The following is a 14,988-nucleotide window of genomic DNA, read 5'->3' on the forward strand; positions in this document are numbered from 1 at the left end:
CGCCAGCACTTCCTCGATGCCAGACTGAAGGCCCATATTAAATATGTCCAACCCTCTGGAATTAAGATGAACCCCATCAGAACGCATGAGATCTGAATTATCGCCTTCCAGATCCTTGCGTCTAACCGTAAATCAACCTATCCTGCGAACTTAGAAATGGAAATTGACCTTCCTGTGACACCTTTCCAAAGCCTTACCATTGGACTGGAGACTCCAAACAGGCCGGGGAACAATCTCTGACCAGACCAAAGAAACTCCAGAAAACATAGCAAAGCACCTGGCCAGATCATTCTTAATGCAATGAATTAAATCAATAGATCGAACCTGACCAAGGTCATTCCCACCGCCAATACGTTGTGTCCTCTTTAGCTGCTGTCAGCGATGAATCCGCGGTTGGAAGTATGCTGAGGGAGTCATAGTTGGGCTCGTAATACAAATATCTTTATTGCTTCTTTCACAACCGCCGTCACGGCTAGAATTGTATAATGTTTTGGATGTCTGTCTCATGACACGGACTCTGTTAGTTTTGTCAGCAGAGAGGGTGAGTGGAACCTGCCCCTGGGTGACTATCCGGGTGACTGATAATGAGATACCCGAGAACTCATCCATAACCGAGTTTATATCTGCCGGGCCCAAGAATTACGGCTACAAATTGATGACAGATAAGACATCTCTGAAGGTGAAAGGGATCACCCTGGACACGGCCAACGCACCACTGATACATTGTGACAGTTTAAAAGACTTGAAAATGTAACCCCACAGCTCTGCCCCCCCCCCCGACAAACAGAAACAATTTTTGGTCCGACAATCGGGAATCTTCAAAAACAAATTGTGTTGAGTCTATACTAAGAGGCTTTTGACAGACAATTTTACCCCCTACCATACGGCTACTGATAGCGAGGAATGGATACAGGATCACAGAACCCCTTTCCATGCATTTAGCAGGTCCTTCTACTTCAGGGGGGAAAAAATATTAAACAGCTTTTACAAAAATACAGGGGGATCAACACCATGCGCATTCTGCGCTTCAGGCCCTACTTCAACATTAATAGCAGGAGACCTTAGGGGTACCGCAGGTGTCTCATTTGTGTGGGGTGTCAAGGGTTAAACAGGTATAGCAGCTACATGTTCAGTGGGTTGCGTGTTGGGTGTCTCACTCGGCTCTGTACCAGAAGTTGTTCTTCTGGTCTGTGCTGATCGCATCGCACGTATCAGTATCTTTATTGCTCGATTAATGACAAGCTGCTACCTGCTTCAAAGAAGGGTCTGCCTCCCCTATATTAGGCACGAGCCACAACACTCAGAGCCGGGTAATTTTATGGCTCGGAGCAAGGGAGGAAAAAACCACAGAGAGACGTTTAGGTGAATGCCGCCTTAAGGGCACAGTCGTGTGATTTTCAGGAATTTTTTTTTTAAAGGCTCCGTTTAAATTCCGTTTAAATTTAGAGTCCGCACTCTGTAGGATATATTTTCTATTTCAATATACAGATATACTGCACTATTATTTTTGTATTTCTGCTTTTTCCGTTACATGTTACCACCCAACAATTACTCATAAAGGGTGAGTGTATGAAGACCCTATAGTAAAAAAAATGCATGTCTTGGCTTCCTTATGTAGAGAAGACTCCGTCCAGTCCACCTGGGAAATATAACTAAGTCTCGTGTCTGGGGTAGGTGGGTGAGGCTGGATCCCCCCCCCCAGCAGCCTTAATTATCAAAAGAGTTGTGGGATTTTAGGATGTGGAGAGTTTGGGTAATAAGAGGTTAAATGTTTTCAGCATTCTGGTGATGCTCTGAGGGTAGTATGATTCTGTAGAAGAACGTGAGGGTAGAGGGTATGGGTCAAATTATACAGCTGAAAAACTGTAAGTGTAAAAATTAAAGTGTAGACTTGGGGTTAACTTCAGGGCAAAGGATGTCGCTTAATATAACTGAACCCCCCCCATATCATACATATTAATGTTCTGTAGGTTACGCTTTTTGCCTTTTATAGTAAAAATTAGTTATTGTAATAGTGGCAGCCTTTAGTAGACGTGTACTCATGACGTGATAACGTATGTGTTTATAGTCTCCCGAAAGGTCTGTCCTCTCCTACGTGCTATTGGGCTCTTTCTCTACCGCCCGTTTGAACCACCAGGCATATGCTTAGTCCCTGGGTTGCTACTTTCATTTTCTTTCTCTTATACACTTGGCACTCCCGCGTTACATGTCGCTGCCCCTATTCCGAGACTAGACGACGCTGCCGCTTGGTATCTGCAGGCTCTGCAGTTCTAGTGGATGCACCGACATTCTACTACCTGCCCTAGGATTCCTCTTTGATTCATGCTCTCCCTTTACTGGGCCTGTGCCAGGTCCCTTGCTCCATTGGTACTGCATGTATCGTTCTGTATGATATCGTCATTGCATTTTATTTTTGTTTTTCTCCTGTTATGTATCGGCATGTTGGAGACCACTCGTGTAACCTCTTGTGTTGCTGCCTGTACCCTCCCCTTCCCCTCCCTATTTTTCCTTTCTGTATCCCCTCCCTATACTATTTGAAAATACAATAAAGTTTGATTTACCCAAAAGGTCTGAATCGGACCGTAAACAATGCATTAAATCAGCCTCCGGATAACAACATTTAGAGAGTCCTTTGTGAGGCCTACAGATTTCCAAGGTTTTGGAGGAAGATTTGCTCTATGTAACAATTTAAGAAACATCTCTGCAATTAAACTCTGTAATTGAAGTAATGCAGGTTAAGAAGGAATCGGAGCTCTCAGGAACTTCAGCTGAACCGGAGTTTGAAGGCAATGCTGTATACGTGTGCGGTGGGATTGTGGGTGAATATATAGAAATTGTTTTTTCCTTTAGTGACTGTACTGTTAGCGTGTAAAGTGAGCGATAGGAAGCTTGTCAGCTATCTTAGTGCACTGTATGCCACATGTATGTATGCTTGGAACAAGTGCTCCAGGGTCCGTACCTCTGTGGCAGATGTGGGCGAGTGGCCTCTTTAGAAGCTCAGATCTGGAGAGGATTGACAAACTGGAAAGGGGTCTGCTGCTCACTGAGCAGTGTGTGGTAGAAGCCTCTAGCAGTGGGAAATAAGTCCGATAAGGATCAGGGATGTTGCCATTCCCAAGAAGAAGAACCTACAGGACTCAAGGACATCATCAAGGTCATCTGTCATCAATTGGAACTGTATGTATATCCTTTATAAAACAAATAAGAAAACTTAGAAGCTGTGGTTTTGTTCACCTTAATCCTAGCCCTGTTCAAAGCCAACAATGACCTGGCCAGATTATTACCAAGCACTCAAAACGTAACTGCAACAAATCGGATTAAAGGTTTAACCAATCATTACCTCCCGCGTGGACTAGTACGATCTTGGGACTTTCCTTCCAGTGGGACCACCTCACAGTCTTGTATAGGATATTAAGCCACAACACACGCCTGACTCATATCCACCGGATTATGGCCTGTGACTTGAGGTACCCCGAGTTGTCTACCGCTGGCACAGACATCCGCTCTCTGAGCCGCTCAGTAGGCGAAGGAATAGCTTAAGATGAGAACAGCCGCGTTTCCAAAATCAGCCGCCCTTGTCTGAAGGGTGACATGAAGCAACGCACACGTATCAGACCCAGGAAGACCGGAACACAGAAAGTCATGCAGGGAATGTAACAATAATGTAATACCGGACTCTGCCCTGACCATAAACTCAGAAAAACAGTTGAAAGTTTTAGCCCATGGGTAGGCATGTATCCACGTAGAAAGCATCACCCCAAAAACAGCCAAAGTACAAATATGATGGATGCACAGGTAGCAACCAAAAAGCCACCTCTTCATCCAACTTGGTCAAAGCAGCCCCCTGACTGAAATGATGGACCCAACCCAAAGCCTCCTTGAAGAAGATGTAGGAGTCCTCATGCAGAAGGATAAATGGTGAATGAGCCGGAATCTCTTCAAGTGGGGACACCCTGAGCTAAGCCTGATGTAAACTGACAAAGGGATCCGCTATTCACCCTAAAGAAACCTCCTTACCCAGCTTTTACCTTAACCACATCAGGATGCTCCAAGCCCGAGCCTAGGTCTTTAAAACCCCCAAACCCTCCACAAACCCCCTTTAATCAATGCTGCATCATCCTTCGCTGTAAAGGTCTGATCCCAATACGTTGAACTGCCAGCAAACACCTTTCTTGGGGGTATCACAGAAACACCTGGTGCTGGAGGGTCCCCTCAAATCTGTAAAGGATGATGCTGCCTTGACTGAAGGAGCCACCACCCGAAGCCACAAGGCAACTTCCATGTGATCCCATGTCATCCTTGGGCGTATTGCCATCCACTGAAAAATTGCTCATCAAAACAGAGCCATCCCTGCCCTTCCATACACCCGATACGCCTCACCAATGCTTTCCATATAGCAAAACACCCCAAAAAATGCTCTGGGTGCTTTCCCCCCAATATCACTTGTAAGGATGACAAAGGCCTGAAGCCAGCGGGAGAAGGCTCTTGATATCAGCCGATACCTATACTTCTCCTCTTCCTCTTTCTTAGACTCATTTTTTTGAGTGCCTTTTCTTTGATATGCGGGTCCATGGAGCAGACATCAGCTCCGTTGGCATCATCTACCCTGCCAGACTCAGCTGTACTATTTAACCCTGTAGCACTAACCAGCGTAGCTGCCCAACGGCAGAGGTACTAACAGCAGTTGACTCCACAACCGTCTGGTGAAGCAGCTCCATAGCCACAGCTAACCAGGCTCTCTGCCACTGCGGGGGCCCAAGGCCCCAGAGACCACCCTGCCTTGCTGCACTAAAACCCTGCTAGCCCCAATAAGGCATTGCCCATGGCATTACCCCAGGAGTACACCCAAAATGTAACCCACGAATAAACATATTAGTCAAAAGTTAAGTAACAGTGGATAGAAAAGAATAAACAGAAAGTGGTGGCCACTCACCATAACCTAATTGCAACATTACACCCTGTGGGGGGGCTCCTTTGGTGCAGCCCAGGGTCATGTTAACCCCTTTCTATCAGTGATCTCTGCATGCCTACAGGGACCAGCCAGGTTTTCCAGAGTGAAGGCCCGTTGATCTCACAATAGATCAGCAGCACATTTAACATATTCGATGTATATTCTGATTATTCTCTCCCATGCAGATTGCCTCAAGAATTCTGGATCTGAAAAATCATTTTTTTTTTATTGTTGGCTTCAGCAGTTTTACAAAAAACTGCTGATATTGAACTGTTATTGACTGTTTTTGCGAGCGACAATGCGATTTAGCTTTACTGAATTTGCGAATGGAACTTTTGTCTGTTGCTGCAAACTCGCATTTTTAGCCAACTCACAAGCACTCGCCCTTCACTGAAAAAATGCTGATTCTATAAGAGCAGCTTTACACACTAATGCCCAACAGCGCCGTCAAGTGGTAAGATTATCTATTGCAACTTCCATTATTTTTCTTTCATTTCTTTTAATTTTGTGTTACTACATTTTGGGAGTTGTAATCAAGGACATGCAGTAAACTCAAGGTAAACTGACAAAGGGATCCATACAGGGGGTTCTCTCATCCTCTCCCAACACAAGGACAAAATGGTGCATGGACCATTAATATCTGGTAGGTGATCCAGTCCAGGCTGTGTCTATGCGAAGAATTTTGGTCCAATCCAAAGAGGCAGGAACGCAGTGAGGTTATGTAATCCTGCAGTAAAAGGGAGCCTACTCAATATGTGTAACAGATCTCAGTGCCCTGAATGGCTATATCCGTTATGCTTCCGAGCTCCGCAGTTTTTAGAGTCTCTGGTAACTGGGGAAATGTGGCACCCTGTACCAACCTCCCCAAAAAAACAAACCCCTTCCAAGGCCAGGGCCCACAGTCTGTAGGGTCCAGGGCAGGGCATGGAGGCTTCTGTGACAGTGTGCAAGCAGCTAGAAAGAAAGCACTGGCTGGTGTGAGCTAAGGGTTGGGGGAAGGCTGTATGTGACCACTAAGTGGACTTGGTCACTTTTAGGAGGGTTTGTGTCAGGACCCGTGCCAGCAGGACGGGTAGGAGCCCAATTGCAGGGGATATCTGAGGCTCTGTCTGTACTCCAAGATACATAATGACAGACAGGCCTGGAACTGGAGATCCACTGGCAGGGCAGATGGCAGGAAGCCCACTGGCAGGGCAGACAGCAGGAAGCAGGGAAGTGTAGAAGGGACAGGGGCTGTGAGGTTTGTTTTATCAGGAGGAATCCGGAATGCAGGAATGGAACACACCTGCTCAGAACAGAACACGCACAAGGACCTGGTGTGGGTAACAGGGCGCTTGGCAGTGTAGCTGTAAGCACGGGTGTGCAGAACGTAGCCGTTTAGCAGACCGGGGTCGGGGTGCCAGAGATACACAGGAGCCGTTGAGATGGCCAGGGTCAGGAAGCCAGTGGTTCTCAGAGTCGTTTAGGATAGCCAGGGTCAGGATGCCAGAGGTACACAGAGTCGTTTGGGTAGCCGGGGTCAGGATGCCAGAGGTACACAGAGTCGTTAGGATAGCCAGAGTCAGGATGCCAGAAGTACACGAGAACCGTTAAGCAGACCAGGGTCGGATACCGGATAAACATAGACTTGAAACGCGGAGAGGCTCACGAGATACAGGAAGCACCAGTATAACTGAGCACTGATGGAAAGGAGAACAAGGTTTAAATGGCCATAGCGACGCAGCGAAATCCAGTGGGCGGTCAGCCTCATAATTATTCATGAAACGGCAGCGCGTGAGTGGCTGCTTCATGTGCCAGTGAGCGGTGCCGGCGTTTCTGCCGGGAGGAAGATGACGACGTCCGGGACTTACAGGTAGGTGCATTACAGGGGCACTGTAGCAGGGACGGGGCACACGGCTAGGAAGCCCTTCAGGCAGGGCACACGGCTTAGAAGATCGTGAAGTCTGGGACACGCCGGGGTCTGGTACATGAATCAGGATTGAGAAAAAAACCAAGGTCATACACGGGAAATCAGAAACAGGAAACCAGATCTGTAGCTGCACATTTTTATTAACTATGTGCTACAGTACAATAAATAAATACTTTAAAACAGGTTAAAGGATATAATGGAACATTTAAAATGATCAAATGAATTAAAACATCTTTGGGATATTCACGCAAGTAAAATGTTCCACATATTAAGGCACCAAAGTCTCCTTGCGTTCATTGAACCCATGGCTTTACAATCCTTTAAAAAGTGTGTGTACATACCACTTACAGCCATCTTAAGACATCTTAAAGGGTTTATACATTCTTTCTTAAGCAATAAAATATTCCTGGTCTTCCAAATTGCATCTTTTATACAATTTATCATAATCCATAAAACACGCGGCCGGTCAGCTGTGAGACAAAACAACTGTATAGCTTAAAAACCAAAGGCCACAAATCCATTCTAAAATTGGGCCTGCCTTTTCCCATATGTCCTGCGCATAAAAGCAGTTCCAAAATATATGCAACACTCTCTCTTATCTTGGGTACACTGATCTCTGGGGCACTTAGCGGTGGCACCAAGACGTCTCCTGCGCTGAAATTGTCTAGTTGGCAAACATTCGTGCACCACCTGCCACGCAAGATCTCTCTGAGATGGCTAGAAAGTGGCGACATACATTCTGCCAAAGTCTTCTGGACTCTACGAGAGATTATTGTGCCACTTGCTCAGTTTGTTCCTTTGATAATACAGCAGCAGACAACTTCTTTGGATTTTATAAAACATCCGGGCTGAAACCTCTGAGGTGATAAAATGTTATTGCTTTCCCTAAAATGACTGCTTTGGCGGATTTAAAAGCACAGGAGCGTTAAGAGACAGCGAGTAAAAGTTATATTTCCTAAAAATATGACCAGCTGCGTAGTGTAAAAAAGAAGCAAAGGTACATTCTTTGTAAACGTTTTTAAAATACGTAGTAAAAAACTTTATATATAAAATACGCTTCACATCAGGCATCCCCTGACCACCAGCTTTTGTTCTGTTAGCGAAAATCTTGGCCATAATTTTATAGTCTGCATTCAGAAGGGTGACAGGCCTCCAGTTCTAATTATGATCTATTACCCTTCTTAAAAACTCTTGTGACGCGTTTAAAACACCCGCGATGGAGGACTGGCCTTCCATTTCTAAAATTTGGTCTCTCTTTTGAGATATTTGTTTAAAAAAGAAGCGAGTGGACTTCTCCCCTTACTCCAAGCGCTTTACCTGGGCATTACAAATAATTTCTTTACCTTTAAAATCTAAAACCTTTTTAATCTCCTTCTTTAAATTAAAAATCAGTTTGTCAGTAATGCTTAAACCAGCCTCTTTCAACTTAAAAAAAGAGTTTGTAGACGCACATTACGATCTTTAAAAACTCGCTTGCGCTCTTTTTTCTTCCTCTTGCCAGCAGCAATAAAAAAAATTCTTAATCTTGGACTTCTGGTTTCCCACCAGTCCCAAAAAACTCTGACTTGGGTCTTTCTGGCGCCGCCATCGCCCATATGAGACCTTAGAATTATTCCAGAGTTGTTCATCTTCTAGTAACGATAAAGAGAGTTTCCACCATTTAGATTCATTAGGAGTTAAAAAGTTTGTTTTTAAAAGCTTATGGTCTGAAAACAAATCATCTTCTAAAAACACGTCCTGGAGATTACAACCAGAAAAGGACAAAACCAAAGCGGGAGCTGACCTGGCCGCTATACCACGTATATAACCCGGGTCAGAGGGTTTAAGCTGGCGAGAAGTTCTATCTACCTTCTGGTCCTCATCCCCTCCACTACTATTTTTACCGGTAATTTACAATTAAAATAAAATATATATATATATATATATATATATATATATATATATATATATATATATATATATATATATATATATGTGTGTGTGTGAGAAAAAACCCCAATATAAGGTAAAAAATACAAACACTAAATTAGGAAGCATATTTAAATTGTTTAAGTAACCAATAAAGTGCATATAAGGAAATAATAAAAAGACAAGGTATGTAAGGTAAAGTGGTAGAAAAACACTTGCATAAGTATATATGTCACTAAGGGATCTATACCACTTATACCAGATATATAAAATAAATGATAAATGTACCTCAAAAACAAGAGAATAAGATGAGAGAATAAATAAAAATGTATGTACCTGCATAGAAACACACTCTGTGCACAATAGCGCACCCGGCCGGGAAAACACAAAAGACTGAGGTGCTGCTAAGCAACGCGTTTCAGAGAGACCGTCTACAAGCCTCAGAGCTACCTCAGAGTGTCTGGAGGTACAAAGAACAAATGCCCCTTTTATCCATAAAATCACCTGAAAAAAAACCCACCAAAATCCTCAGAGTATGAGGGAGGTAGTAACACTAAGGGTCGGTGACAAGGAGGTTCTAGCAGCTAAGATGGCGCGGCTGCTCTGAAGAAGCGGGTTTTGAGAAGTTTCTTGAATGTCGGGGGGGGGGGGTGAAAGCTGAAGGTTCGGGGGGAGGAGATTCCAGAGATTTGGGGGCAAGGAGTGAAATCTAGCAGACAGGAAAAGAAGAGATAATCCTGGAGATTAAAACCAGAAGAGGACAAAACCAAAGTGGGGGCTGACCTGGCCGCTAGACCACGTATATAACCCGGGTCAGAGGGTTTTAAATGCCTTCTTGCATCTTTCAATTTAAGATCAATGATAAAGTGTTTAAGTTGGCGAGAAGTTCTATCTACCTTCTGGTCCTCATCCCCTCCACTTCTATTTTCACCGGTAATATATCATTAAAATCACCTCCAATTATTAGAGGGGAATGTCAACAAAAATGGACAGAGCTAAATTATATATATAGAAACACTAATATAAAGTAAAAATACTGAACTAGTAAACATTTAATTTATTGGTTACTTAAACAATTTAAATAAGGAAATAATAAAAAGACAAGGTATGTAAGTTATATTCAAGTAAAGTGGTATATATGTCACTAAGGAATCTATACCATATCTGAAATGTTTCCAGATGTACAAAATAAATGTACTTCAAAAATAAGATTAGAGAATAAATAAAAATGTATGTACCTGCGTAGAAACACACTATGTGCACAATAGCGCACCCAGCCGGGAAAACACAAAAGACTGAGGTGCTGCTAAGCAACGCGTTTCAGAGAGACCGTCTTCAAGTCTGGAGGTACAAAGAACAAATGCCCCTTTTATCCATAAAATCTATATCACAAAAAAAACGTACACCTGAGAAAAACCCGTCAAAATCCTCAGAGTATGAGGGGGGTAGTAACACTAAGGGTCAGTGACAAGGAGGTTCTAGCAGCTAAGATGGTGCGGCTTCTCTGAAGAAGTGGGTTTTGAGATGTTTATTGAATGTTGGGAGGGAGGGTGAATGCCGAATCTTGTAGACGGAAAAGAAAGAGATAAGTGAGGAGGAGAGACTCAGCCCACAGGAGGAACTTAAGGATTGAGTAGGAGAGTACCGCATTTTTATAACTAACATACGAAGCTGAAACCATACATGCGTGTTATACGCCGATGAATCCTAGAGCTGCACGATTTGCAGTCACGTCTCCCTCCCTTCCGGTCCTGGGGAGGGCACGTGTTATACGCCAATAAATATGGCAAATATGTATGGAGGGGCAGTATATGAGAGTCAGTCTTATGTAGGGGCAGTATTATTGCAGGCAGTGTTATGGGGGGCCGTATAGCTTAGTACCAGGATTTTACATTTAATTCTAAAGGTAATTGGGAGCCAGTGGAGGATCACAGAGTGGGTTAGTGTTATTTTCAGATTGATGTTTTGGGCCCAAATCTCATTTTAGCCAGCATGATGGTCCCGTGTTTGAATTTAATCCAAGAAAACATTTTCAAAAACTGACCCAGGGTATTTCTGTAGGGGCAGATAGGCAAGTTTTGTGCAGTTTTTTTTTTTGCTTCCTTTTGCTCTTTTCAGCAGCAACTTCTGTCCAAAAGATCAAAAAGACGGGTCAGAGATCAAATAGCGGGTAATCCAGACAGACACCGCCGCCCAGCAAGGAGGGTAGATCCGGGACTGTGCAGGACTGCGGTTGTGGCCTGTGGTGTATTTATAGGGCTGCAGATCGTTTCATCTCCCCTCTGCTGGACGACCCCCTCATCAGATTGGAGGGCAGAGGGCTGTTCTTCCAAAACACAGACCCTGTTGCATATTTGGTGACATGAAAGGACGTTGGTGGCAATGTAGTTTTGGGGGGAAAGGTGCAAACAGTCGCAACTTTAGTCCCCGGCTTCGGTCTACTCCTACTCGGTAGATGCACACAGCAGACGGGCAGCGCAGCATGGAGATCGTCAGGGGCCGTAATCATCAAACTACCAGCCTTTATACCGACACTTTTGACTTCTGATGAAGATCTGCAACAAAAAAATAAAAATGGTCTGACCTCACATTACGATTTATCCTTCACATTAACATCAGAAAAAAAATCAGAGGATTTTTATTTGTGGCTCAAAGAATATGTAGGTAGCGGATATTTCCATTTTTAATATTTTTTTGGTTTAAAATGATATTTTTATGTACATCGTATCCCATGTTTCTGAAGAAATTAATAAAACATTAAAACCGTTCGGTGCTCGCAGATAAAAAAAATCTCTTTCTCGTTACCCTGAAATCGCAGAAATGTAATTAATACAGAAAGATGACAAATACAGTTTTATAATCGTCTACTTTGTCAAAAAGACTTCTTCCCAAATTAAAGCGTTTGCCGGAAGGAGATAAAGATCCTCAGCCTCGGAGATTTCATGTGAAATAAAAAAAAGAAGATTTTCCCCGGGATACAAAGTTACAGAAAATGAAATGAATGAAATGCTTGCGCTGAGACGCGGCCCGTGCTGCCGGTGTGGGGGACTCACCTTCGGCGATAGAAAATGTAACAGCCTAGAAGAACACCCGCTGTACAAATGATCAGGACGGATATCCACAGCCCACGGTGGCCTCGGCCTCCTCCAGATGCTCCGCTCTCTAGAAAACATAAAGAGCGCGGTTCACAGACACGGCGTAGGAAAGCACGGCGGGGTTTGTAGTTTCTCTGGGTTATAAAGTTGGTTTATAAAGAAAAGCGTTACTGGTTCATTTGGCTTTATATAAAGAAATAATTAGGGTAATAAATCCAGGAGATATAAATGTAATCTGATAACACGAGATACAACATTCATTTAGAGGCAGATCGAGACCCGGTGGGGCGTTGGGGCAGAAGGTCTGACCAGCCTTTTCTATCTGCCCCAATACACTCTATATGACCAGTCTGTAGATTTGTATATTTTGGGTAAAAATCCATCCGGATACATTTTATACTTTTATCTGAAGTTACTGTAAGATCCGAACAATGAAAGCAGTAGAAATTAAAGAAACGCACACATGCAGCACAATCATTTTCTTTGTAGTAAATCCGCTGGGGCCGTTTCCACCCCGCACCTGAGGCTCTTGTCTTTGGGGTAGTAAAAGGTGGGTAAAGACACTGGGTGGAATAAGCGCCTGTTATTATATGTCTTACAATCCTGGAGGGCTGTCACTTGGTAACATGGTAACCGGAATATATATTCAGGGTGATTCCGGACACTTTTCTTTCTTCTATTATTGAATTATTATTGCTGCCGTGGAAGTTATTTAAAGAGATCGCGCTCATCTAGGTTGATTCATATAATTTTCAACCCGGTAGCGGCCGCCTAGCTGATTAATGGCAGACTGCCCGGCTGCATTCACCTCATCGAGAACAGGGGGGGGGGATAGGGGGGGGGGACAGCCTAGGGGCCAAGTCCTACTAAGGGACCCAATACTAAAAGACCCCAAAACACATTAACTGCTTACTTTCCAGGCCTATCCAGGAAGAGAATAATACAAAACCCATAAAGATACCATAAAGACAGGACGCACGTTCTGCCTAAAGTACAAACCATACTGACTTTATGCAGAAATAAAACATAAAGAAACGTAAGGCTGTGGCCCGAAATCTTCAAATAAGCGCAGCCTGGGGGGGGCAATTACCCTCTTGCCAGATCTCACATATAAGCAGCCCTTAATAACAGCAACCGTACAACGTACTGGAGTCTGAGCTCAGCGTCTCCATGACCCTTCATATCAGCGACAAAACAGTTGACTTAGATATACGACAAACATAATTATATGAAAGTTCAACAAATACAACAATGTTCAGAGCCAGATTATTCCCGTTGTTTTCATTCCCTACAGCGGTTCTGAAGATCGGATATCTATTTAAAACTACGCTAGAACTCGCTGCTGTCTTCAAACAACTCCGGAGTGGAACGTCCAGCAGAAAAGTTTGATCCGCTGTTGGTTCCCGCCGGGCATCGTCACAGAGTAATAACGCCAAGAACATCAACCAACCAAATAACATTACACCAGTCTTATGCTCTATCGCCTTTCCAAGTCTTTGGACCTGGGCAGGGAGCCGTGTATGTTATGTCTTTATATTCACAGAGCGTAATATAACGCGGACAGTCTTCATATCTGCACAGAGGAGCCTTAAACATAGCAGTCCTCGAGCATCTCTACAGAGTCCAACTTACCAATAACCGTCAGTCCGACCTCGATGTCTCTGTAATCCGCCGTGTTGGTCACTTGACAGACATAAACTCCTTCGTCACGATGCTTCACGTGGGTCAGAGTCAGGTCCAGTCTCCCGTTAGACAAGTCAGGAGACATGTTGGTGCGGCCTCTGTACTGAGGAGCCTGGTGCGTTAAATCGAATTGTCCTTTATTAAAGGTGTGAAGCACCAAGGATGGTTTTGTGCCGATCTTCTTCACCCATAACACCAGCAGATCCTCTGTGCCAGATATAAATGGGACTGAACAGGGAAGGACGGCGGTTCCATGAAGGGCAGCATTGACAGTCGGTACGGAGCCTGTTAGAGAATGAAAGCGAGACGGATTTAACCCCTTATGGACTGGACTCATTTTTTCTTTGTGTACCCTGTGGGACCGAGGCTGTTTTAACACTATTGGCAAGCTCGTGTTCAGCTGTAATTTCTCCTCACCCATTTAGTGAACCCACACATGTTATATATTGTCTTTTACAGGACATGATGGGCTTTCTTCAGATACCATATGTTTTGATCATATCATCTTATTTACTATAAAAAAAGAAAAAAAAATGGTGAAAATTTGAAAACCCCCCCACATTTTATGACTTTTCTTTGAAAAATCTTTTACTCACCTATAAAAGTAAAAAAACTAGCTACATAGATTCTACTATTTGTCCCGAGTTTATAAATACCCAATGTTTTATGTTTTTTGTAAATGATTGGGCAATAAGTACAAGTAGCGTTTTATGATTTCCAAACCTTTTTTCCAAATCTGGTCATCCTGCCTCCATCTCCTCTTTGGAACATCTTTGAAGCCGGTTAACTCAATTAATCTCCATCAAACCATATATTTTTGAAAAATAGACACCCCAGGGTATTTCAAATGCTGGTATTTTAACCCTTTACATACACTAATTTTTTTTATTTTTTTTTTCCTCTGGTGACATCACTGCATGATTATTTTTAAATGTTAGCACATTTGTTTTTAGCATTTATTTTTCTATATTTATTATTTTTTGAATATTTAACTAATCACATTGTGATTAGAAAGCTGGGCTCCATTGACTTGCATGGTTGAATGCAGTACCTGTATTTAACCTGCAAGTGGAGCCAGAGTTCTCTAGAGGGTCTGGAGACCTTCTGGTGAACTTTTTCAAGTTGACTGTTTTTTTTTACAGGACCGCCGTCGCCATCTTGCAGATGGCGAAAATCACTCGCTTTGGCGCTGTGACCGCTCTCCGGACCGCCCGTCCTGGGGTAAGTGTTTGGTGTCGCTGGATGCCTCCTGATCGAGGCATTCCAGCGACACAATTGAAGTTTAGGAGATGATCGTTGATCGCCTCCTAAACTATTTTAAAACGCGCGTCCGCCGCCATACAATGTATGGCGGATGTTCATGCCCCGGGGAGGGGCCAGACGTGGCCCCTGATGCCGATCTCGGCGTTACTGAATGCCTCGACATTGATGCATTACAGCAA

General features: G+C 43.7%; 1 protein-coding gene and 1 long non-coding RNA gene across 2 annotated transcripts in view; both read right to left on the reverse strand.

Moving 5' to 3' along the window:
• The window catches only part of LOC128473014 (hemicentin-1-like), a 281,136-nt gene that overhangs the window by 173,733 nt on the left and 92,415 nt on the right, over positions 1-14,988 (reverse strand). The gene's annotated exons all lie outside the window — the stretch shown is intronic.
• Positions 8,205-9,764, reverse strand: LOC128473030 (uncharacterized). The gene is made up of 2 exons (XR_008346240.1): positions 9,665-9,764; positions 8,205-8,708 (listed from the first exon to the last, which is right to left on the reverse strand). It is a non-coding gene; the product is annotated as an uncharacterized LOC128473030 (long non-coding RNA).

The sequence above is a fragment of the Spea bombifrons genome, chromosome 2, assembly GCF_027358695.1.
Source record: "Spea bombifrons isolate aSpeBom1 chromosome 2, aSpeBom1.2.pri, whole genome shotgun sequence".
NCBI classification, from domain to species: Eukaryota; Metazoa; Chordata; class Amphibia; order Anura; family Pelobatidae; genus Spea; species Spea bombifrons.